Consider the following 26,523-nt stretch of genomic DNA (forward strand, 5'->3'; position numbering starts at 1 on the left):
ATCAGGATGAAACCAAATGATCTTCTGAAGATGATGTGAATAAATGTGATTCCATCTCTTCAGACATCAGTAAATGTGTGATTTATCCATCAGGTTAAATCTTTATAGAAATCCTCTTACTGCTCTGCAGACGGTCAGCCAGCTCCTTCTGCTTCATTCTCCTCAGGAAGATTAGGGTAATCTTCATCAGTGCCTCTCTGCTGCTCCTCCTCTGCTCTTCATCCTCACCTTCCAACACCTCCTCATCATCTCTCTGACTCTCTGAGCAGTCTGGGTCATCTGGATTCAGAACCTTCTGGATCTTCTTCAGCTCCTTCTTCACAAAAGTGACAATGTTGTCCTCCAGCAGCTGGAACAGAATTATAAATGAAGGACAAATCAGACTAAGATCATGGATCCATACATCAGAACCATGTTGGACAGGCTGACGGTCCACTGGTCCACTAAGTCCAGCATGGAGACGACTGAACAGAACCGATGGAAAAGTAGTTGTTGTACATGTACAGACCATAAATATGGAGTCCAGGTGGATTTGATGCTGCCGGGCAGACGGACCTCTGGGAACCTCTGAGTTCTGCTGGTCCACTCTGTGGAGGAACCAGAACAATTAGGAAGGAAGGAAATATTCATCCAGCAGTTTTCAAAGATGAAATCACCAAGAGCTTCACAGTAAAAGTCCGTAAAACAGAAAAACTGAGCATCAAATGAACATGATACAAATAAGTTAAAAAGAGGAAGATGTTTGCGGTATGTGGCAAGGCGTATTGTGTCACTTCCTATTGTCACAGTGTGAATTGCGGACTGTTGCTCCAGACTCTCTCACTTTTATCTTTAATGTCTTTGCTGTAACATCTGTTTTTAACACATAAGCACTTTTAAAACATTTTCTGTTGCTGCACATCACGCTTGGGAACTCCTCGTGTTTCACACGGTTTGCTTTTTTGGCGTGTTAAGAGTGCACTAGCCTAACTTTAGCCTAGCCTAGCTTTAGCTCAACAATGGCTCCTTCTCTATTATAGCTGAAGTAATATTACTATTACTTCAGCTTCTCCGTCTCTGTCTATCCACCTATCTCCTACTCTCTGTGTCAGATGCTTAGTTATTCCTCTGCCTCCTTTAGTAATAATGGTACTTGTAATAAATGTAGTGTTTTTGTAGCTTTGGAGGCGAGGGTGTCAGAATTGGAGACCCGGCTTTGTGCTGTTGAAAAACCAGCTGATAGCCGCCCCTTTGCTAGTGCGGAGCCACATAGAGTAACTTCACGTAGCGGTCCTCCAGTGACGATTCGTAGGAAGCATAGCTCTAGATTTCAGCCCCAAGGTCACCACCAACCCGTCTGCGTTTCTAACAAATTTTCCCCACCCAGCGACACACTCGCTGAGAAGCCGACCCTGGTTATTGGCAGCTCGATAGTCAGAAACGTGGCACTAGAGGCACCAGGGACCATAGTCAAATGCCTGCCAGGGGCCAGAACGGGCGACATAGAATCTTACCTGAAACTGCTGGCTAAGGATAAGCGTAAATACACGCTGGCGGTGATGATGGTCACGCCGATCGGAGGTCACTAAAGTTGGTGTTGCTTCGGTGTGTAAGTTTGCTAAAACAATGTCGGACTCTGTAATTTTCTCTGGTCCCCTGCCTGATCTGACCAGTGATGACATGTTTAGCCGCATGTTTCAGTCTGATTTATTAATTAGTCCCAGGCCAATAAATAACTACAGTTCTTTTGAACATTTAACCCTCAGTTTCCCTCATCCAAATTGCAATGCAATAAAACCTCTTCTGTTTGTTGTTATGTATCGTCCACCAGGTCCTTACACTCAGTTTCTTAGATCAGTTGTCAGACTTCTTATCTGATTTGGTGTTAAACACTGACATGGTTATTATAGTGGGTGATTTTAACATTCATGTTGACACAGAACATGATAACCTGTTAATTCACACTAGAATACTGCGGTTACTACAACGATTAAAAAAATTATATTATCCATGCTATAACAGGCGATAGAAGAAGCAGGAGAGAGTAGTTTTCATTTGTGGAACTTAAGAAATGTAAGTAACCAACGTTAGCATCTTAAAATAATATTTAATTCTGAAGTATAATACATTTTATCAACAAAAATATTCAGTGTCAGGCAGGAGTTCTGAAGACTGCTGGAAAAATCGACAAGCAAAGAATGTAAGCTTTCAAAAAATCCCTTTAAGGCGGTTCAGATATAAATAGCATGTGTTATTCGTTTTATAGAGTGTATAACAACATGAGATGGTGCCTAAACATTGCTATTTTTTGTTTAGAAAACATAATTAGGGTTCAACATAATAATAGTGCTATTTAATTATTTCTACTTTTAGAAATAGGATAAAGTACAGACAGAGGAACACATTGGTTTGATTTTACATAGATTTCCACACAGTCCATAAGTAAATTAGTACAACTAGCATAGCCTTTAAAACTATCCTAGATTCAATTGGTTTTGCTCAAAATGTGCATAAACCGACACACTCTTGGCTCCATACTTTAGACCTTGTGCTGACATATGGCATTAATTGTGAAGAAGTAACAGTATTTCCTCACAACCCTGTCCTATCTGATAATTTTTTATTAACATTTGAGTTTAATCTAACTGAGTTCTCCACCCCCAAAAGAGGGTTCCATTATAGTAGATCTTTATCGGACAATGCTGCATCAAACTTTAAAGAGTCTGTCCCCCTTTTAATATCCTCAGTATCACAGAAATGCCCTGCAGATGGCAGTAATAGTTTTCTTCCCATTCACAAATAGATGTCTTTGTTAATGGTGTGACTTCCTCATTGCGTTCTGCATTAGACGATATAGTTCCCTTGAAAAAGAAGGTGATTATTCACAGGAAGCTGGCTCCCTGGTTTAATTCAGAGCTGCGTTCCTTGAAGCACAATGTTAGGAAATTGGAGAGAAAATGGCGCTCTACACACCAAGATGAATCCTACTTAATCTGGAGGGACAGTCTAATGTTGTATAGAAAGACCCTTCGCAGAGTTAGAGCAGCATATCTTTCATCATTAATTGAGGAGAATAAAAATAATCCTAGATTTCTCTTCAGTACAGTTGCCAAACTTACACAGAGTCATAGCTCTGTTGATCCATCCATTCCCTTAGCTCTTAGCAGTACTGACTTTATGGGATTCTTCATAAATAAAACTGATTCCATAAAAACTAAATTAATTGGCATCCTCCCAAACATGATTGCCTTGTCCTCAGTAAGTGAGGCAGTGTTGGAGAAATCTTTAGAACCTGCACAGTGTCTGAACTGTTTAAAAGCAGTAGAGCATTCTGAGCTATCTAAAATTTTAGCTTTATCTAAACCTTCTACCTGTATGTTAGACCCAATCCCAACCAAGTTGTTTAAAGAGATATTCCCTTTGATCAGTGGCGCTATTTTAGACATGATTAATCTATCCTTAGTAAATGGATATGTACCACAGGTTTTTAAAGTAGCTGTTATTAAACCTTTACTTAAGAAACCATCTCTTGATCAAGATGAGTTAATAAATTACAGACCTATACCTAATCTTCTTTTCTTATCTAAAATTCTTGAGAAAGTAGTTGCTAATCAACTATGTGAACATTTACAAAGTAATGACCTACTTGAGGAGTTTCAGTCAGGCTTCAGAGCTCATCATAGCACTGAAACAGCTCTGGTGAAGGTCACTAATGATATTCTCATGGCCTCAGATAATGGACTTGTGTCTGTACATGTCCTGTTAGATCTCAGTGCTGCATTTGATACAGTTGATCACAATATTCTCCTACAAAGACTTGAGCATACTGTAGGGATTAAGGGGAAAGCATTAGCTGGTTTAAATCTTATCTGTCGGACAGATTCCAGTTTGTTCATGTTAATTCAGTTCAATTTTATTTATATAGCGCTAATTCATGAAACCTTTTATATCGAGGCACTTTACAAAGTCAAAATCAATCGTATTATACAGATTGGTCAAAAATGTCCTATATAAGGGAACCAGTTGATTGCTTCAAAGTCCTGACACGCAGCATTCACTCCTGGAGAAGCATAGAGCTACAGGGAGAGTTGTCTGTGTTGTCCATGGCTTTGCAGCAATCCCTCATACTGAGCAAGCATGAAGCCTCAGTGGAAAGAAAAACTCCCCATTAACGGGAAGGAAAAACCTCCAGCAGAACCGGGCTCAGTATGAACGGTCATCTGCCTCGACCGACTGGGGGTTACAGAAGACAGAGCAGAGACACAACAAGAGAGACAAAAAAGCACAGAAGCTCACATTGATCCAGTAATCTGTTCTACATTAGATGGTAATAGCGGGTGATCTGTCTTCCCTGGATGATGTCACAGTTAAGAAAACGTCAGACCAGGTGTACCTACTATGAAGAAAAAAGAGAGAGAGCAAAAAGTTAAAAGCTGAAATGACAACAGTCATTTCAATGTAATGCAATGCAAAACTGGAGAACAGTACACTGGAGAACAGTAGAACTCAGTAGAGCAAGACAAATTGGCCCTGATGTCCTCCAGTAGCCTAAGCCTATAGCAACATAACTATAGCGGTAGCTCAGGGTAACATGAGCCACTCTAACTATAAGCTTTGTCAAAAAGGAAAGTTTTAAGATTAGTCTTAAAAGTAGACGGGGTGTCTGCCTCACGGACCAAAACTGGGAGTTGGTGAGGAGCCTGATAGCTAAAGGATCTGCCTCCCATTCTACTTTTAGAGACTCTAGGAACCACCAGCAGACCTGCAGTCTGAGAGCGAAGTGCTCTGTTAGGAACATACGGGGTAATCAGAGCTGTGATATATGATGGAGCTTGATTATTAAGGGCTTTATACGTTAGAAGAAGAATTTTAAATTCTATTCTTGATTTAACAGGAAGCCAATGAAGGGAAGCTAAAATTGCACAGAATGTTTCTAATTTTGCCGATATTCCTGAGATGAAAAAATGAAACTCTGGAAACTCAGACTCAGTCATACTTCAATAATCCCAGGGGGAAATTACTTTTGTTACATGCTCCAGAATACACACATTGTTATATATATATTTACAACATTCCATACAAGGTAATACCATATCACAATACTCATATCACTTCCCTTGGGAATCCCAGTGAAGTGATAGTGACTTGAGCAAGAACAGTTTAGAGAATGCATAAATGACAGTTACAGAAGGGGGGGGGGTGTTAGAGATTGATAGCCACAGGCAGGAATGATTTCCTGTGGCGCTCTGTGGTACATCTGGGTAAGAGGAGCCTTCTGCTAAAAGAGCTCCTCTGCTGGGTCAGTGTGTCATGGAGAGGGTGTGAGACATTGTCTAAGATGGACTGAAGCCTGGACAGCATCCTCCTCTCTGCCACTGCCGTCAGATTGTCCAGCTCCTCCCCCACAACATCCCCCGGCCTCCTGATCAGTTTGTTCAGTCTGTTGTTGTCGGCAGCCCACAGCCCACTGCCCCAGCATGTGACAGCGAAGAAGAGCGTGCCAGCAACAGCAGACTCATAAAACATCCTCAACAGAGCCCCACAGATGTTAAAGGACCTCAGCCTCCTCAGGAAGAAGAGTCCGCTTTGACCCTTTTTGTAGACCACCTCGGTGTTCCTGGTAAGGCAAGGCAAGGCAAGGCAAGGCAAATTTATTTATATGGCACAATTCAGTACAGAGACAATGCAAAGTGCTTTACATGATTAAAATATAGGAATAAAGGAAGTAGGGATAGAATGTAGAAGCAAAAAAGAACATTAAAAACAGTAAAACAGTTTAACTAGAACATCCAAAGGCAAATTTAAACAAATGTGTTTTTAATCTTGATTTAAAAGAACTCAGGCTTTCAGCACTTTTACAGTTTTCTGGAAGTTTGTTCCAGATCAGTGGAGCATAGGAACTAAATGCTGCTTCTCCGTGTTTGGTTTGTGTTCTGCAGAGTAGACTGGAGCCAGAAGACCTTAGTGGTCTGGATGGTTGATACACTGATAACAAGTCTCTGATGTATTTAGGTGCTAAGCTATTTAGGGATTTATAGACTAACAGAAGTATTTTAAAGTCTATTCTCTGAGATACAGGGAGCCAGTCAAGCTTATTGTTAAAGTACACTCCCAGGTACTTATACTCCTCCACAGTGTCTACAGGGACCCCCTGGATGGAAACAGGGGTCACGGGTGTTTTTGTCCTCCTCAGATCCGCTATTAGCTCCTTAGTCTTTGTCACGTTGAGCTGCAGATGGTTCAGCTCACTCCAAGTGACAAAGTTGCCCACCAATGACCTATATTCACTCTCATCACCCCCTTCAATGCAGCCAACTATTGCTTCTGAGTCATCAGAAAACTTCTGAAGGTGACAGGACTCAGTGCAGTAGTGGAAGTCTGAGGTGAAGAGGGTGAAGAGGAAGGGAGAGAGGACAGTATCCTGAGGGGCCCCAGTGTTGCTGCCCACCCTGTGAGTCACACAGTTCTGAAGGCGTACATACTGTGGTCTGTCCGTCAGGTAATCAACAATCCAGGACACGATGGGTGGCTCCACCTGCATCGCCGTCATCTTCTCACCCAGTAGAGCCGGACGGATGGTGTTGAAGGCACTGGAGAAATCAAAGAACATGATTCTCACAGTGCTCGCCGGCTTGTCCAGATGAGTGTAGACTCTGTTCAGCAGGAAGATGATGCTGTCCTCAACTCCCAGGCGGGGTGGTAGGTGAACTGTAGTGGATTAGTGAAGGGTCTGACCATGGGCCCTAGCTTCTCCAGGACTAGCCTCTCAAAGGTCTTCGTGACATGGGACAGCTTTTTCGGAATGCAGTCTGGTAAGCTGTCTTCTCACCATGTCAGGTGTGAAGGATATTGTAGTAGCAGCAGCAGGGGGAGGGGTGAGGACCTCAGATCATGGGGGACGTGAGCAGGGGGGCGGGGTGGAGTCGGTGGATGTGGATTGATGTGGTGAGGAGCGGACAGGGGGTCTGTCAGGAGGAGGAGGAGTGGGGGGTGGATCTGGCCTTGTAGGCAAAACAGCAGCGGGGTGACGTGGGGGGTGGGCCGCAGTATCAAACCTATTAAAAAATAAGTTCAGTTCATTGGCCCGGTCCACGCTACTTTTCCAACCCCATCTCTGCTCTGTCTTCTGTAACCCCCAGTCGGTCGAGGCAGATGACCGTTCACTGCTGAAGCCACTAAATGGACTATGAACTGCTGAAACCCAAAATGGACACTGCACCACACTCGCATAACTGCACATTTACACATTTGCACATATGCTTCATGCTGCTGAACTGATGAAGCTACAAAATGGACTCTGAAATGCTGAAGCCACAAATAGACTCTGTACCACATTTGTATATTAAACGGTTCTAATAATACTCTCCTGAATACCGTGAATAGCACACTGTCTATTTCCCATGCATTGTTTACATTGTTACATTGTTTTACATTTCAATTGTTTACATAAATCACTGCTGCACCTTATCCTGAAATTTACTGCAATTTACTGTGATTTTTCAAGCTGTATGCAAACGAAATTTCGTTCTGTACGCACTTTCTGCATACAAAATGACAAATAAAGTTGTCTATCTCTAATCTATCTCTATACTGAGCCCGGTTCTGCTGAAGGTTTTCCTTCCCGTTAATGGGGAGTTTTTCTTTCCACTGTCGCTTCATGCTTGCTCAGTATGAGGGATTGCTGCAAAGCCATGGACAATGCAGACGACTCTCCCTGTGGCTCTACGCTTCTCCAGGAGTGAATGCTGCTTGTCGGGACATTGAAGCAATCAACTGGTTCCCTTATATAGGAATTTTTTTTGACCAATCTGTATAATATGATTGATTTTGACTTTGTAAAGTGCCTCAAGATGACATGTTTCATGAATTAGCGCTATATAAATAAAATTGAATTGAATTGAATGAACTAAAAGGATGAAGACCAGAACCACCCAGTAGACATTTTAAAAAGTGGGCCTTGAACTGGGACTTCAAACTGTCCACACTGTCAGCAAAACTGATGCTGGTGGGGACAGTGACCCAGAGCTTGGAGACAGTGGAGGTGAAGGTTCTGTCCACACAGGTCTTCAGGACAGTGTGTGGGACATCCAGCAGGTTCTGATGACTAGACCTGAGGTGGTGTGGACCTGGAGGAGGTCTGAGATATGTGGCTGTGTGTCCATGTAAGGTTCTGTCCTGGATGTGATGGTGAGTATTTTAAAATGGATCCTGAAGGTCCCTGGAAGCCAGTGAGCTCACATTATATCTGTCCACACAGAGACAATCAGAAGGTAAAGGTCCATGAAGAACATCTGGATGTGAGCAGAGAACCAGAGGATCCAGGTAGTTGGAGATGTTTAATGTTCCTGCTGATCCACTAAGAACTAGCAGAACCTCTGATGGTCCACTTCAGCTCAGCTTGGTTCCACCAACCACATGATGAAGCTTTCCTTCCCTGCTGAACTGCTCTCACAACGCACACAGGAACCAAGTCTTGATGGGTCAGACTGGCTCTACCAGCTATTTCCCAGCGGGTCATGGAAATGTGATCCACTGTTAGTCTGACATGGAGCCAGGAAGCAGCAGAACCTCCTGATCAGCATCAACACTCCAGACATGAAGACATGAAGGTGTTTTCATCAGAACAGGGCAGCTGATTTCTGGAGATAACGGATCAAACCTCTGTCTGCAGATAGAACTGGAACATCTGAGAGCTCACTGGGAGGAACTGGGTTTCTGTTCTTGGCTCTTAAAGAAATGTAACGGGTCATTTCCAGAACCTCAGACCCCGACTGAGGAGACCGGTCCATACTAGGGCTGGTGATTGGCTAAAATATCACAACATGATTCCTTGCAGTGAAATCAGGATTTTATTAGTTTCCCAAAGTAACAATAAAGCTGCTGAAGAAAAATCTAGAGAAGCATTTAGACCAGAGTATTTCTGGACCCATTTTAATGAGTTGCTGCAGTTCTGCTAACTTGTCTGAAGCTCAACTGAAATGTAATAAATCCATTGAGATATTTAAGAGCTGAAGAACAGCTGCAGCTCTAAACTCCTGTGAGGGAACAACACCAAGTCTCTGGTTCTGATCCCAGTGATTGTTCCAGCTCTAGCTGAGAAGAACTGAAACTCTTCAGTCACTAAAACTGAGGAAGACTTTCAGATACGAAGACAAAACGGTTCAGGAACAAAGAGAGAAAGTCCAGTTGGTTCCATGTTGGATTTGATTCAGTCACTATGAATATGGGAGAGGGACTAAAGGGTCCAGTTAGCTCATTAACATGGAACAGAACCAATCAGAGTGAGCTCCAGTCCAAACTAAATCTTTGACTTTAAGCAGAGAAAAGTGTTTAATGATGGCGACTAATCAATGAGGCCCAAAAGCAAACAGATCAGAGCTGTTAAACATGATGTAGCAGCATCCAGGACGCCTCCAACAACATCCATTCTTTCCACTTTCACTGCTGTGGTTCTGGAGAACATCCAACACACACCGCTTCACATATGAATATAGAAATGTGGGAAAAAGAGCTGCGCTCACGTTAAACACATGTTGGAATAAAAACATTTCAGACTGACTCAGTTTCCACAGTTACAGCAGTTAGATACAGCTCACCTCTGTGAGGATGCAGGTCCTGAAGATTTGAAGTTAATGATGGCATCCTTTGAATCATTGCTCTTTAAGGACACACAGCTGGGTTCTGGTTCTGGCTTGACTGTTTGATGGATCCTGATGGAAACATTATTATCAACATACATCCTGTTAGGTTCTATTTAATGTTCTGAGTTTCTGTTTAATACCAGCCCACATTTACATCATGGACCTATATGAGCAGGAACTGCGCTGAAAAATGGGTCCCAGAGGTAATTGTCTACAACTTAAATAACTGCTCCGTGTTAATTGTCTATTTATGTTTGAGGCAGAACAACTCTGGGATCCAGATGGGAATCAGAGGTTCTGCTATATTTGAACAGATTAGCTGACCCAGTCAGTACCTACATGCAGGGACAGAAAATAAATGTAAAGATTCTTCCATAAATGTCTGATCAGCCGTCCTTCTTTCTAGGATGAATAATGTTGAACACATGTTGGTCATCAAGTTCCAGGAAATGTTCTGGAAGTTGGTGAGTTTTTCCAGATGTGTCCTGCTGGAACCCAGAGCTCTAAGCAACAGGCTGGTGTCACTCAGCTGGTTCTGCAACACTGACTTGCTGTTTGTCAGAAGCCACTGGTACCATGCTGAGCTGCTCTGTTCAGTCTGGATGAAGCAGCAAAGAGGAACAGCAGCAGCTTCAGGACCACTTGGTCTCTTCTGGCCTGATATAGTGAGAACGCTGTGTGAAAAGGGCTCTGGACACTTAGAGATGCTGATCTCACCTCTGAGCGTGGCTCTGGCTCTCAGCTTCCCCACACAGAGTGGTTTTAGAGGGAGGGACTCCCTCCTCTCTGTCCTCACACTGATCCATGCTGCTGAATTCACATCCACATCAGCTCACACACACTTTCTACCTTCACCTGCAGAGGAAACACAAATCATTCATCTGCACATCAACTCTGATCATCCTTTACATCATTAGTGCTGGAAAAAGATCAGCTGCTCCTCCTCTGATTGGCTCTTCTTCTCTGCTTCATATCAGTGTCAGTTGAATGCAGTCAGACAGCAGTGAGAGGCAGAGGAAGCTGCCATCAGCTGCTGTACTTCTACTATCAATCCACTAGATGGAGCCATGGAGCAACATTTCATCCACTGACACTGATTCACTCTGACTGAACATCAGCAACTATTTTATTTCACAATCATCAAACTCTACAAGTGGATTATCTGCTGCATCAAAGCTGAACTATTTAATAATCTGACTGAATTAAACACATTTTAACATTGATGTCATTTTATTTTGAAAGGACTCACAGGAAGCAGCAGGAGGCTGTTGTGTCTGACTTTAATGGGAGACCGGAGTTTGATTCCAGGAAATAAAACATGAAGCAGTTTGTTGAGTGAAGAAAACAAAGAAACATCAGCTGTTCATCATGTTGTTTGGTTCCAGTTCATCAATAATCTAATAATCCTGTAGATTAGTCTTCAGACAGCAGAGATGAAACTTTGTGCTGAAATCAGAAGTGAACATGTTCTCCAGACATCAGAGAGCAGAAACAAAGAGGAAAGTTCCTCAAGACAAAGTTCTGGTAGGAAACAAAGTAAACTTACAGTTTGTTCAGACGCTCCAAAGTGCTGAAGAACAAGATCTGAACAACAGACTGAGACCAAACAGAACCACCGTAGAACCAGACTGGGTGTCTCACCTGGACAGGTGAGTTCAAACCGAAAGTTACAGTTAGAAATGTTGCATAACTGATGACGTCACAGCTCACCTGGTTTGTACTTTTTCTTTCAGACTAAAACAGTCAGCAGAGCGTCTGCAGTGATATCAGAGGCAGGTTGATAAAGTCTTGATGAGAAAGGAGAGAAGTTGTGCTGAAAATGTTTCCTGATGGCGTCCTGAGGAGAAATGAGCCCAGAGAACAGAGCTGCTGGTTGCTTCCTGCTGCAGGAACTGCTCAGACTGGTCTGGCTGAGTGGGAGTCAGAGGAAAGTTCACCTGCTGACGTCTGAAGACATGAAGCCTTCTCATGACTCCCAGTGTGAACACAAACACTCTGCTGCTGTTTAAATGGCTTCATTGTTGTTCTGCTGATCCAGCTTCTGTTCAGCTCTGATGGAACCACAACCTGCTTTAACTGGGAACCAACTGGACTCTTCATTGCTGGAGATTTGTCTCCCTCTGCTGGTGAAAAGATAAACTGCATGATGTCTGATTATTAAACCCATTTGCTGCGTTTTTAAATGATCCAAACATGTCAGTGATGGTAAAAAGTGAGCAGAACCACAGTCAGTTCTAAGCTTTCATTTATCAGAACATGAATAAAAGATCATCTGTTCCTCAGCAGCTCTTAAAATGAGGGAAATACAACAGCAGCACAGATTCCATTGGGTCATTATTTAGTGAACAGAACCAGAAGCAGAACCCTGAAGCAGTGAGTGAAAAACTAAGTCCATCCTTTCTGCTTCCACAGCAGGTCAGAGGCTCAGTAGCTGCAAGGAGCTGCTGATCACATGACAATCTGCACTTTAACCATTTTTAGCCCTTTAACACTAAACAACAATTAGTTGATGCTTTGGTGGAATTATGGCATCAAAACAGAAACAGAAAAACAAGATATAAACCAAGAATCCACTAAAAATACAAACTACCACCAAATAATGATAAAAATGCATCAAAGTAACAAAGTAAACTGTAGTCCTTAATATCAGCACACTGCTGCTGCTAAAATGAGCCGTTGTTCTAATGCAGATTATTACTAGAGCTCCTAGAGAATTATTTCTCCTTATTTTAGTGCTGCTGAGCAGAGTGTGGACAGTCTCTGGTTAAAATCAGCATCAGCTGAGGATGTTCTGAAAATCCAGGTTGAAACCCTGATTTCATTTCAAACCATCAAAGTGAATTTAAAGTCAGAGTCAGAGAAAAGAGCAGAGAGGAGGCAGCTTGGTCCAAACTCCTTCTTTCCACCTGCAGCTGTTTTCCAGCTGTTCTCCACAGGTGGAGGCTGGATGTTTGGGAGGAGAGAAGCGGCACATTAAAGCTCCAGATGTTCACAGCTGGATTCTTCCCACAGCAGCTGGAACAATTGCACAGATGAAATGATTGAGTCCTGAAAAATGGGATGTTTGGATGTGATCAGGTCTGCAGATGCCACTGACTGGGATTTGTGAAGAAAATGTCTCTCAGAGCTGTGAAGAGCTGTGCTTCTTTAGAGGGAAAGCTCTGAAATCTTCACTCCTCCCATCCAGTGGTGTTCAGGTGGGCTCAATGGAGCGCACCCAGCAGGACTTGATCTGAATCAACTCCATTTGATTTCTAAGCACAAAGAAAAAGCCTCTAACAGTTCTGTGTGTATTGATGGAAAATGGCTTTTAGTAAAAAGCTCCAAGTGTGGATCAGATTTCTGAGCTTCAGCAGCAACCAGAACTGTTGCTTAAAGCTGAAGTTAGAAGTCAGAGAAAAGCTGCAAAAGAAAATCAAAGCAGCGACTCAGACGTTCTTTCCTTCCATGAAGCTCATTGATTGTTGGCAACACATCACACACAGCACAGTAGAAACATGAAGCTTCTGCTTTTAAAAGCAACTCATGGCTTTCATCTTTTCAGCTTTTAGTGCAACACAAACATCTGGACTAAAACTGATGTGAGAGCAGCTTCTGGTTCCTGAACAACGGCTCTGGAACGTTGATTTCTGCACTTTTCCAGCATCTGGAACATTCCAGCTCCACAGTTCACATGTTAGCTTGCTGTCAATGTTGCTAGTAAACCTTTAGTACGTGTTCAGTGGACAATTTGGATTCAGCTTGACAGGAGAACACCTCCAGATGTTACTCAACACATTTCATTAAGATATGATGTGGAATTTCACATTTAAAGCTCATCAACATGTGACTTTACAATTCTATTGATCAAAACTGCTGAGGTTTACATTGCCACACTATGTACGTACTAATTACACAGAAAATAAAACAAGGTCCAGAAAAAGCTGAACTAGAAACAGGTAAGTATAAAATGTTGAAATGATGAAGAACATTTCCATAGTTTGCTGCCACAGAACTTTGGTTCCAACAACACAATAGACGGTTCCAGCTGGATTCCCTCAGAGCTTTCAGGACATCTTCTTGTCAGCCTAGGCACGGCTCATGGAACCATCTGCCACACGTGTCCCTGGATCTGCACAACAACTTACACAATATACACATTAGGGGACAAGGAGGTGGCTTTTGCTGGCTTCATACTATCTTTTCATCGTCACATGTTCTTTTTGATGTAGAAAAGCTGATGGCTGGAATATTTGGAAAAGCTTTCCTCACTTCCCTTGTGATCTAAAAAAGGCAGAATATTCATTTTGTATTATTTGTAATATTCAATAGTTTGTTTCTGTTGTAGTTCCATATTTCTGCCAGCAGGGAGCGTATTCACAACTACAAGCTCTACGCGCTTCTTCTTTTGTCTTTTTTCTCTTTGCGCTGATGCCGTTACTGCAGTTTAGAGAGAGTTAGAACAGGAGGCGTCAATATAACTAGTTACTAAGTAAATACTGATTAAAACTGTGTTATATCTTGAGTTATTGATCCTAGGAGATTATCTGCACCTGCCAGGAGGGTTTTTGGTTGCGGGACATCACCGTGTTGTTGTGTTTTGTCGAGTGAAAACTGCGGTGAGTAATGATGATTAGCGCTTAGCATAGCATGCTAACTACTGCTGATTCTGGCTGATTGCTCACTGATTTCATGGAGAAAGTATCTTTGTTATATTGTTATGCTTGGAGACGATGTTTAAAACCAGCTGGAGACAGATGAAGGTATATGAGTGAATTTGCAACAGTGTGCTTTTGAGTTATTGAGAGATAGTAATTTAATGAATGATTAACAAACATGATTTTAATGTGATTTAAAATAATTCATATACACCATGTTGTGTGTGTGGGCTGTTTAAAAATTAATTTTATAGCTCTATGTGATACTCTGGCAATTTGAATGGTTCACGTTCATTGATTTAAGATTAAAAAGAGGATAAATACTGAACAGTTGATTTGGGTAAATGTATAAAAAGAGAAAGAGATTAATGTAAAAGCTGCAGCTCTATGCAGGTTGTTGTTTTTTTTGTATGAGTCGGTTTTGATCACTGATCTCTATTATACACTGGAGTGCTAATAGCCGCTGTTAGAACGAGTCGCTGTGAAGCCACCAGCCGCCATATTGGTACTCCCTATTTTCCTCCAGTAACTAGAGAATATGTGCGCTACAGCATCGAATAACGAGGATTTTCTCATGTTCAGGGGGGCTTAAAAGTTTTAAAATGTCAAATGACATATACTTATGTTATGTTCTAAAACTATCAAGTACTGAGAAAGTCATGTGCTGAAATATTTTGCTTTTTATTTATTTAAATATATATATAAGATAAATGTATAAATAACAATACACAAACATATTGACATATGTGTGTGTGTATATATATATATATATATATATATATATATATATATATATATATATATATAATGTTTTTATTTTAGCTTGCAGCAAGAGTGACTGATTTGTAATGTTTGTTGCTAATCCAAAGCCTGGTATGTTACAGTTTACGATGGCTAAAGCAATGGCAGAGGTCAGAGGTCACTCTTCAATAAACTAAAGAGAGAAAGAAGTTTGGTTATTGGAGCGTCGTTATCTGGCTGTCTAGCCTGCTGAAAAAATAAATAAATCAGGAAAACTCAGGACGAGGACAGCACAGCTGCTTTAACTGTTTTTTTTCTCCACTCTTGGTCTCTTCAGATTGTAGCCGGGGCTGCTGTCCAGGAAGTAGGGCGCTGTGCGCTGGTTCTCTTGCCCATATATGGAAGAGGCGGTGACAGAGCACACCTGGTGGGGGTGAGACAGGTAATGAGCGTCTACATTTAAAAGCACGTACAGTCATGGCCAAAAGTATTGAGAATGATTCAAATGTTAATATATTTACCAAGTCTACTTCTTCAGTTTTTATAACGGCAATCTGCTTATACTCCAGAATGTTATAAAGAGTGATCAGCGTAACAGCAATTAATTGCAAAGTCAATATTTGCCTAGAAAATGAACTTTATCCCCCAAAACACATTTCAACGTCATTGCAGCGCTGCCTTAAAAGGACCAGCTAACATGGTTTCAGTGATTGCTCCATTAACACAGGTGTGGGTGGTGATGAGGACAGGGCTGGAGATCAATCTGTCATGATTAAGTAAGAATGGTGCTTGGCATCATTGTTTCTCTTCTGTGAACCATGGTTATCTCTAATGAAACACGTGCAGTCATCATTGCACTGCACAAAAATGGCCTAACAGGAAAAGATTGCACCTCAGTCAACAATCTATCGCATCATCAAGAACTTCAAGGAGAGAGGTTCCATTGTTGCCAAAAGGCTCCAGGGCGCCCAAGAAAGACCAGCAAGCGCCGGGACCGTCTCTCAAGTTTTTCAGCTGCGGGATCAGGCTACCACCAGTGCAGAGCTTGCTTAGGAATGGCAGCAGGCAGGTGTGAGTGCATCTGCACGCACTGTGAGGCGGAGACTCTTGGAGCAAGGCCTGGTCTCAAGGAGGGCAGCAAAGAAGCCACTTCTCTCCAGGAAAAACATCAGGGACAGACTGATATTCTGCAGAAGGTACAGGGAGTGGACTGCTGAGGACTGGGCTAAAGTCATTTTCTCTGATCAATTCCCTTTCTGATTGTTTGGGACATCTGGAAAACAGCTTGTTAGGAGAAGACGAGCTGAGCGCTACCACCAGTCTTGTCTCATGCCAACTGTAAAGCATCCTGAAACCATTCATGTGTGGCGTTGCTTCTCAGCCAAGGGAGTCGGTTCTCTCACAGTCTTACCTAAAAACACAGCCATGAATAAAGAATGGTACCAGAATGTCCTTCGAGAGCAACTTCTCCCAACCGTCCAAGAGCAGTTTGGTGATGAACAATGCCTTTTCCAGCATGATGGAGCACCTTGCCATAAAGCAAAGGTGATATCTAACTGGCTCAGGGAACAAAACATAGAGATTTTGGGTCCATGGCCTGGAAACTCCCCTGATCTTAATCCCATTGAAAACTTGTGGTCAATCATCAAGAGACGGGTGGAAAAACGAAAACCTAGGAATTCTGACAAAATGCAAGCATTGATTGTGCCAGAATGGACTGCTATCAGTCAGGATTTGGTCCAGAAGTTGATTGAGAGCATGCCAGGGAGAATTGCAGAGGTCCTGAAGAAGAAGGGTCAACATTTCAAATATTGACTTGCTGCATTAACTCATTCTAACTGTCATTAAAAGCTTTTGTTACTCGTAATATGATTGCAGTTGTATTTCTGTATGTGATGACATCTGACAAACACACATGAAAACCAGAGGGCAGCAGATCATGTGAAAATATAATATTTGTGTCATTCTCAATACTTTTGGCCAAGACTGTATGTTACAATAAATATAATTATTGAATATTTATGGATATGCCAACACTATTTAAAATAAGTTGCTAATGTTAAAGCTAACTTATGTTATTTCTGAATATAAGGAAATTTACTCTTCAGATTTAATTGTGGTAGGTGGTGATTATAACCTGACCGCAGATGACTGGCTAGACAGATGTCCTTCTAGATGCTCTAAGAAAAGGTTGAATCCTACTTTATGTGAAATTAGCAACTCCAATAATCTCATAGATTCATGGAGAGACAAAAATCCTGGTGCTCGGGTAAAATAAATTATTTATTCAGGTAATCTGAAATGACTGAAGACGACAGATGTAAAATCAATGAGATGTTCTATATGGTAAAAAGGCACAAGGTGCTGACATCAGATCTGGAGTTAAATGGAAAGAGGAAGGTGAAAAAAATTCATCTTCTTTTAGTGACCTAGAAAAAAAATAGGCCAGAAAGAAAGAATATAAATTCATTAATTATAGACAACAAAGAATTCACAGATCATAAAGTTATTTTAGATGAAATTCACACATTTTACTAAACTTTATATTAATCTGAATACAATCCAATGAACTCCAACATTTTCTAGAATAAATCAAAGAACATTTCCCAATAATAGATGCAGCTTTGAAGGAAAACTGTGAATCTGGTTTTAGACTGGAAGAATTAGACAGAATGATGAAAAAACTGCTGCACTGATCACAGATCAGTTAAAAGGTGATTTATCTCAGATTCTAAGTGAAACACAGTCTGGTTTTCTTAAAGAGAGATTTATCCACAACAAGCTGAGACTGGTTCTAGATCTGCTGGACTAAGAACATCTGCTGGAGGATGACGGAGTCGTTTTCTGTCTGGATTTTTATAAAGCTTTCCATGGTTGAACAGCCCTTTATCTAAAAAGCTTTGGAGTATTTTGCTTTTGGAGAAAAGTTTAAAACAACTTCAGTTGCTTTACACCCCTGATACTCTTTGTGCGGCTCGTCATGCCTGATCTGGCAGCTTGCAGCTCATAATCCTGTATAAAACTATAACACAGCCAAGGCAATAAATATTTAGGTGGTAGCGTCTTCTTTACGGCCTGTTCACAACGCTGCCACGCTTGATGACTGACGTGAAGCTAGCGCACATCCTCGGCCTTCAGCATCACTAGGTTACATGAGCAAAATGGATGGATTTCTACTAAAAAAGGGACAAAAACCAGATGGACAGAGCCACAGTGTTGTAGGTAACACAGAGGATAAAGATTCAGAGGACGAGGAAGACGAAATTCAACAGGAAGATGACGCGGGAGAGGGGGCAAGCAGGCAGGAGCACATTCACAGTAAAAAGATCAAGATACGTGGAATACAAGACGAGCAGCGAAGGTTTCAGGACAAATGGACAGAGGAATTTTTATTTGTTCTTCACAGCAAGAATCCTCTGTGCTTGATATGCAAACAAACCCGTGTGTGTTTCAAACCAAGTAACTTAGAGCGCAATTTCAAAACCACGCATCCAAAATTCAATGAAAGTTCCCCACCTGGCAGCGAACTGAGAAAGAGAAAAATAACAGAGCTTAGCGCATCGCCTGAGCAACAACTAAACCTTCTTCACAGGACAACTTCTACAGCAGAGCCTTTAACAGAGGCATCTTTTCAGGCTGTGGGGATTTAGGCAAGGGCCAAAAAGCCATTCTAGGACGCTGTTGTAGTGAAAGACTGCTTTCTAGCCTCAGCAGAAATAATGTCTGCAGACTTTGACAACAAGGATGCAGTTGTTAAACAAATAAAAGCATTACAGCTGATTCACCAATAATGAGACGGATGGAGGATAGTGGACGGGACATAGGTGAGCAGCCGCTGACTGAGCTGCGTGCAGTGCCCTGTTTCAGCATGGCTCTGGATGAAAGCACGGATATCAGCCATAATGAGCAGCTGTGTGTTTGGCTGAGCTTCCCCAAAGAAAACACTTTGAAGGAGCAAATGTTGGCCTTACTTCTGCTTCTTGGCCAAACCACAGGTGAGGATGTTCTGAATGCACTGTTGATTTTTTTTTAATCAAAACCATCTAAGCTGGTCCAAACTTCAAGTGTACTGATGGAGCTCCAAGCATGGAAACACTAGCCTGAGTTAAAGAGCCACACTGGATCATCAGCTGGCCTTTCTAACAGATATTACCATCACCTGAACTCTGTCAACCTGCAGCTCCAGGGAAGAGACAAGTTGCCAAGTGACATGATGAGAGCAATCAGAGCTTTCCAGAACAAAAAAACTGCTCTGTGGATATCTGACAAAGACCTCACACACTTCCCAGGACTGAAAGAAAAAGCCAAAAGTGAGCGTACTCTGCAGCAGAGCTTCAGCTACAGTGGTTTAGTTGAAGTTTTGGAGCTGAGTGGGGAGTTTGAATCCAGGTTCAGTGATGTGAATGAACATAAGGGCATTTTTAATCTTAGTGAAAACCCCTTTCATGTGGATATATCCTCTCTTACACCAACCATCACACAGCTCTGCCCTAACAGCCGCGCCTCTCTTCAAAGTGAAATAATTGAGCTGCAAGCAAATGACTTTCTCCAAGCTGAACACAGAGCAGGTGTTGGTAACTTCTGGAGCTTGGTTTCTGAAGCAGACTTTGCCAACTTCAAAGCACTCATACAGAAGGTGATGTCTTTCTTGGTGAGCACATACACATGTGAGTCAACATTTTCAACCATGAACATTATCAAGAGGAAACAGGGACACAGACTGACCAACGCTCACCTTGAATGCCTCACTATAATCACAACAACAAGCTACAAATACAACATGAAGAAGGTTAAGGACATGCATGCCAGATTCTGCTCTTCCCTTTATTGAGGTAAATAAACACTTATTGGTTCCACAGAACCCACAAAGTGGGTTCTGTGGCACTTTGGATGGAACGTGTTGGGATTCATTTTCAATAAAATTTTAATGTAAAATATATTGACTGTGCTGTTTTTTAATGTGGGGTAGCCAGTTTTTAGGTAAAATGGTTTATTTATGTCAGTGACTTGGTAAATTGTGGTAACAGTGGCTCTCCTCTTGACCTTGGTCTGCCAATATGGCTCCTGTGAAAAAATGAGAGAGTATCACTGCTTTACACGGACATCAATAGATCAGCGTTTTACCTTCAGGAACTTCTAAAGGTTTGATGTTAAAAGAGGAATCCATCAATGTTGTCCTGTTTCACCTCTCATGTTTATTATGGTGACGGAGTTGTTAGCAACTTTTATAAAAATAATTAAAGTATGGAAACGTTAAATGTGATGGAAGCTCCCTGGTAATTACTCAACTAGCAGATGACATGACCCTGTTCTTAAAAGACAAAACACAAACTTCAAAGGTGCTGAAGGAGATAAAAAAATGTTCTAAAGCCTCTGGTCTGCATTTGAATATGAAAAATGTGAAATAATGACTATTCAGGATGAGTAAAATCGTTCTCAACAGTTGGCTCTAGAAAGATTTATCTATTTTTGGACGTATTCTACTCATTAAAATGGAAAGTTTAGCCTGTCTCATTTATTCAGCTTTTTCATGTTCTATATTTGAAAAAATTATTTAACAAGTTAAATCAGGAAAACTTTAATTTCATTTGGAGAATCAGATGTCATTACATCAGGAGGTGACATAGTTAAATCTTTAGAAGAAGGTTTAAATCTGATTTTGATCCAATCAACGGTTCTATTAAACAAAAAAATTACAGTTTTATTAAAAATTACATAAATCTCTGGTATAATTTTCTTCTTACTATTTTTGAAGCTATTGGTGGGATTACTTTACTTATGAGATGTGACTTTAAAATCTTTAAATTACTAATAAAACTATCAGACTTTCATAAACAGGTTCTGCAATATTGGAAACTAGTTTTTAAACCCAACTTTTCACCAAACTCTGTCCTGATTTGGAACAACAGATGAATCCTGATAAACAAAAATCACTCTTTTAAACAGATTAGTTGGAGAAAGTTATTTGGTCTGTTCTACACCTTATGGAAGAAGATGGAAACCTTTCATTGTAAAATGCTTTTTATAAGAAAATACACATTAACATGTACCTGGACTCAAGGGCTGACACGTACCTGAAGCTGAAAATGTGGGACTGTCCCTTTAAGAGGAGCAGCAGGACGCCGTGCACGCTGCGGCTCTGTGTGCGCGTTCACACGTTTCCTGTGTAAAACTAAAAGTCCAGAATAGGAAGAAGTTGTGATGTGGAAATGTTCCATGTGGTTCTGTTGTTGGTGTTGGTTCAGCTTCTGGTTTGGTGCCGCAGGAGTTTAGCTAGAAAAGTAAAAACTGGTCTTCAGTCTGTCCAAGTCAGCAGTTTGGAAGTAAAGAAGCTGATTTTAGTCCCAGACTGTCAGCGTCGGCTCTTCTTTCATTCTCAACGTGTTTTCAAGGTTTGGAAAGATGAAGCAGAAATATCATTTCATCATTGCTTTGAGTTTCTGCTGCTGATTTATTCAACTAAAGAACAAAATCTGTCATTTAAAAACATGTCAGAAAGAAGATGGAAATGTTTTACTGTAAATTAGGACTTTTTGAAAGTCAGTGTTGATAGAAAAAATCTGTTTTATTGAAACAAGCAGAGTTTTATTGAAAGATTGAAAATTGATCAGAGGAACAAAATAAAATCCAGAAGAAGAAAATCTTTTTATTTCACATTAAAACACATGAAGTAGAACTGCAGCAAATATACAAAAGGAAGATTTAACATGTGAATGTAAAAAGTGTTTAGAAAAATAGGAGCCGACAGAAACAGATAATGTCCAGAGATTGAGAAAAACTGGCCAACATTATAATGAAATCTGACTGATGAATGAAAGTAAAAAACCAAGAGAGAAAGTCAACATGCTGATATTCAGAAGCTTTGACTGGAAACAGGCAGAAAAACAACATGTGGATCCTGGAATAATCCCAGCTTCCATCTTTAAAGGACTGGAAGAGGAAGAAGTTTCCAAGGAATCATTTAGAAGAGTTTCACAAAGAAACAGATTGAATCCATGAATGTGAAAACGTGTTTCTGAGTGAAGGAGACAGACATGAACAGACTGAACTATCTGTTCAACAGGGAGAGGCTTTCTCTGAAAGGAGGAGACTCTTTAGACTCAATCAGCACAGAAACACTGAGCAACCAGGACTGGACCAGAACCAGAACCCAAAGCCAGGAAGCAGAGGTTCAGTGAATGTGGTGTTGAAGGTGTGGAGGTGGATCAGTGAGTCAGAGGAGACTCTGTAGAAGGACAGAATACCAGCAGGACAGTCCACATACACTGCTACTCTGTGGGAGACGGAGGAGGAGATAGATGTTTGTCTGTTATTGTGCCAGACAGAGTAACCATGACGATCAGAGCAGCTTAGACTCCAGGAATGATCATTAAATCCAAAGCAACAGTCTCTACTGCCTCCTTTCCTCCTGATTCTTCTGTAACTCACTGATATATTAACTCCTCCTCTCCACTCGACCTCCCAGTAACAGCGACCAGTCAGACCAGTTCTACACAGCAGCTGAGGAAGATAAAATCTGTCTGGATGATCAGGATATGACTGAAGCTCCTCCACATATGTCACCTTCCTGTTGTCTTCAGACAGTTTGAGTTTTCTGCTCACTGTGTTTGTGTCGATTGTGAGTTGACAGGAATCTGATGGAGAGAACAAAGACAATCCAGCTGCAGTTATTGATCATTTATTGACACTTTGATGATGACTCCTGAATGAGTGATGGACAGTTTGAAGATGGTTGAATGTGAGCTGCTTTGTTGTCATGAATCAAATGAAAAACACACTTACACTTCCTCAGACCTGGTGTCAACCATCGGACTCCAGCAGGCTCCACCCTGAAAGGAGGAGGGGGGTCAGACCATCAGTCTCTTTCAGCAGCAAACATGGACATTACATGTCTCTCAGACACACATTGTCCTCCACTGAGAAAGGACCAGTCCAACATTTGGACACGTCCACTTGTTGTAAAAATCCAGAGAAAGAAAGAAGAGCTGAGAGCAGACAGACACCTGGGCTCTGATGATGATGATGATGATGATGATGATGATGATGATGATGATGATGAAACATTACAACCTGCAGTGGATTTAGTGTCGCTGTGGGAAATTCACGTGCTCTGTGCTGCAGCACTCTGATTGGCTGAGATCAGAAATGGACCAGGTTTTAAAAGAGAAGGGCCGACCTCTTCATGAACTCAGTGACCCTCTGTGGCTGGCAGACCTGGCATCTTTAGTTGATCTTACGCATCGTCTGAAGACACTGAACAAGAAGCTAGAAGGCAAAGAACAGCTAGTGCCACACCTGTATGCACACCTGAAAGCCTTCTGGGTAAAGCTCCGCCTCTTTGAGACACAACTACGAGGCTTTAATGCTGCACACTTCCCTGCTCTGTCTGAAATCACGTCTGCTTTTCCAAAGGCCGACCTTTCTGCTAAAAAGGAGAAATATGTGTCTGTGATTGCATCTCTGGTGACAGAATTCAACCAGTGTCTTCAAGACTTTTCTGTCATTGAAAAACAAATCCAGCTGTTCTCCACCTCCTTCCTGGTGGATGCAGAAGAAGTGGAAGAGAGTCTGCAGTTAGAACTGATTGAAATGCAATGTGATGATTCTCTGCAGAGTCAACATCAGCTTCTCTCCCTCCCTGAATTCTTTCAGAGTTTGGATAATGCCAAGTTTCCTCTGATGAGACGCCACGCAGAAACAATGATGAGCCTGTTGGGCTCAACATCCAGATGTGAACAAAGATTTTCTCTGTTAAATCAGAACAAAAGCAGACTGAGAAGCAGAATGACTGACAGCATCTCTGTGAAGTCCTTCGTGTCTCAACCAGCAAACTTTCTGCTGACATGTCAGCCATCCTTCAATCAAAGGACAGCATTACTGCTCCCACTGACTGCAAAGTTCTTCACATTATAGCTGACTTAGAAACACACACAGTGTTCATGTGGCAATATGGCACCTCTAGTGTGGCCCTTTGTTTAGTTTTCTGGATTTGGCCCTCACTAAAAAAGTTGTGACACCCCTGGTATAAAGTGTTAATGTTCCCCCTTTTATTTAGGAAATAAAAAAGGTGAATAAAATAAATCTACTTTAGGACCTTTAAATGAAATTAAGACAAGTAACAAGTGCTTCTCTGCATAAAACACTAAAATAAAAACACTCAGGGTGTCAATCTAAAATCACAGCTCAATAATATTTGCTTAAATGCTGATTAATTAAAGCTAAAGCCAGCAAACGCCAAGCTAACCCTATGTTGCAGGCCTGTTTCCATGCTTGTGAATATGGAGACCAAACTCAGTGGTCGCTTCACTCAAAGAGCAAATAATAAACTAAAAAGGTCCCTTGTGCCAGATGAATAATAATCCTAACAGAAACGCTCTGCTCCGTTTAGTCCTCCTCTCCTGTGGAAAAAACTCAGCTCCCACAGTCACGACTCTGACTCCAATACTAGGCCACCTGCTTTATAAGTTTGTTTTTATTAATTCTACATTATTTTAACTACATGCGCTGTGTTTGTGCCTCAACGCTCTTACTGCTCCTCTCTCCTCCCTTCCCTCAGACCCAGGTGCTTTTATCAGCGGCCAGCCTTCAAAACGTGAATCTCTACGTTTAATATCCTTCCACTCGTACCAAAATGTCCCAATTAAAGTTAATAGGAGAGTCAGCAGCTGTGTTTCATGCTATTTTGTTTTTAACCACACAGAACCAGCGGTGCTTCAATGGAATGCTGCCTTGCTCTTTAATTCAGGTGAGCATAATTACGTTAAATGTAATTTAGGTGTGGACTTTTAAGGGTCATTTTAAGGAACTTGTAACATCAGGGGCTTCAGCTCAGACCCATTATTCCTCCTCTTCCCTCTAAAGGAGCCCTTTACACTATTTATTTATGCATTTTTCCTACTGTTTATTCCTCGCGTGCAGAGCACCAATGGGGGTAAAATCTGCCCACCTCATCGCCTCAAAACTGATATCATTAGTATAAATTATGCCGATACCAGACGTTACCAATAAAGTGTTTTTTTCTACAGTCACTTAGGAACCAGAGAGACGCAGATATTGAAAAGCAGCACCTTTACTCATCAACTCTGGGGTTGAGATGCATAAAAAGTGCTATATTTGCTGTAGGATTCCCCAATAAAGACTACTAGTGAGCTAAAAGCGAAGCAGAAAGTCATTATTCTGTCCGCTCTGACCACAAACAAAACGCTCAGAGAACAACTTCAAACTCAGCCTTCAGCTTGGTAATTACGCACCAGAGCGCCCTGAGGAGAGCAATAGAGGAGATTTGTCCGGTCAGAGCAGAGACTGAGATGAGAAACCTGTGGCTGTGAAAAGTCATGATGGTTATAAACTGTAACAGGCTAGAAGTTCATGGAGCTGAAAAGAGGGAAACATCAGTAACGAGGATTTTCTCATGTTCAGGGGGGCTTGAAACTTTTAAAATGTCAAATGCCATATACTTTTATGTTATATACTAAAACTATCAAGTATTGAGAAAGTCATGTGCTGAAATATTTTGCATATTATTTATATATATATATATATATATATATATATATATATATATATATATATATATATATATATATATATATATATATATATATATATATATATATAATGAATACCATGTAAAGTATTTCAGCACATAATTTCCTAATAGTTAATAGTGTTAGTACATTCACTAACTGCAGAATTACCTGTGAACCGTTTTCAAACAGCCAGAAAACTGCTTGTTGTTGCAACCAAATCCTATGGGATTCTGTGAGAGTAGCGAGTAGCAAGATGGCGGCCAGTGACTTCAGTTTTTAGGGCCAATCATCAATCCAGTGTATAATAGAGATTAGTGGACTGGACCAGGGTTCAGTAAGCTCCGCCCCCAGACCCACCAAAAATTAACATATTCTCTCTCTTAACTTTTGGTCCTCGTCTCCAACGTTTCCAGAGGTCCTCTAAATGCTTCCGGGTGGCTCAGAGTTCTAGCTGGGTCCAATCTCTCATTGTCCGGTTGGGTAATGATCCTCTACAAGCTCCTCGGTCCAGTTGAGTTAGCCTAAAGTCTATTAGCTAGCTTGTTAGCATTGGCTAGTTGCTATGCTAAGGTTTTCTAATTCATTGAATGTGAGCCTCCCCTTGGAATAGGTAAAGATAATGTTAAGAAGCAATAATATTTTCTGTAACAATTAAGTTCTGGAATGTGTATATGTGATGTTTTTGTTTTCAAAATGTTTGTTACCTTTTGGGTGTGTCCTTATAGCAGCCATCTTGGAACCTATCAAAGAGGAGGCCTGACTCAAACCCAGCTCTTTTATAGAAAGGACCTTGTTTGCTGGACTTTGATTGGCTGGGCAATTAATTGAGAAGGCGGGGACAACAGTGTATAAGGAGACTGTTGGCTGTACCAAGGAGAGAGAGAGAAGGCTTGAGAGTCTGAAGGGAAGATGTCATTTTTTCCCCCCCTTTGTCCCTGACCTATGCTGTGCTGAGGGAGGCTTAATAAACCACCTTTGTTTAAACTACAGCCAACT

General features: G+C 41.3%; 1 long non-coding RNA gene across 2 annotated transcripts in view; it reads right to left on the reverse strand.

Moving 5' to 3' along the window:
- Window positions 1-309: 309 nt before the first annotated feature.
- LOC118559660 overlaps window positions 310-26,523 on the reverse strand; it is a 51,538-nt gene continuing 25,324 nt past the window's right edge. The window contains exons 1-3 of one of the 2 annotated variants that reach the window (XR_004928954.1): window positions 10,338-10,378; window positions 509-587; window positions 310-349 (exon numbers count right to left, since the gene is read on the reverse strand). This is a non-coding gene — a long non-coding RNA (uncharacterized LOC118559660). Of the gene's footprint in view, window positions 350-508; window positions 588-10,337; window positions 10,379-26,523 lie in introns of those variants that run through there. The other variant, XR_004928953.1, reaches the window with a different exon arrangement.

The sequence above is a fragment of the Fundulus heteroclitus genome, unplaced genomic scaffold, assembly GCF_011125445.2.
Source record: "Fundulus heteroclitus isolate FHET01 unplaced genomic scaffold, MU-UCD_Fhet_4.1 scaffold_333, whole genome shotgun sequence".
NCBI lineage: Eukaryota > Metazoa > Chordata > Actinopteri > Cyprinodontiformes > Fundulidae > Fundulus > Fundulus heteroclitus.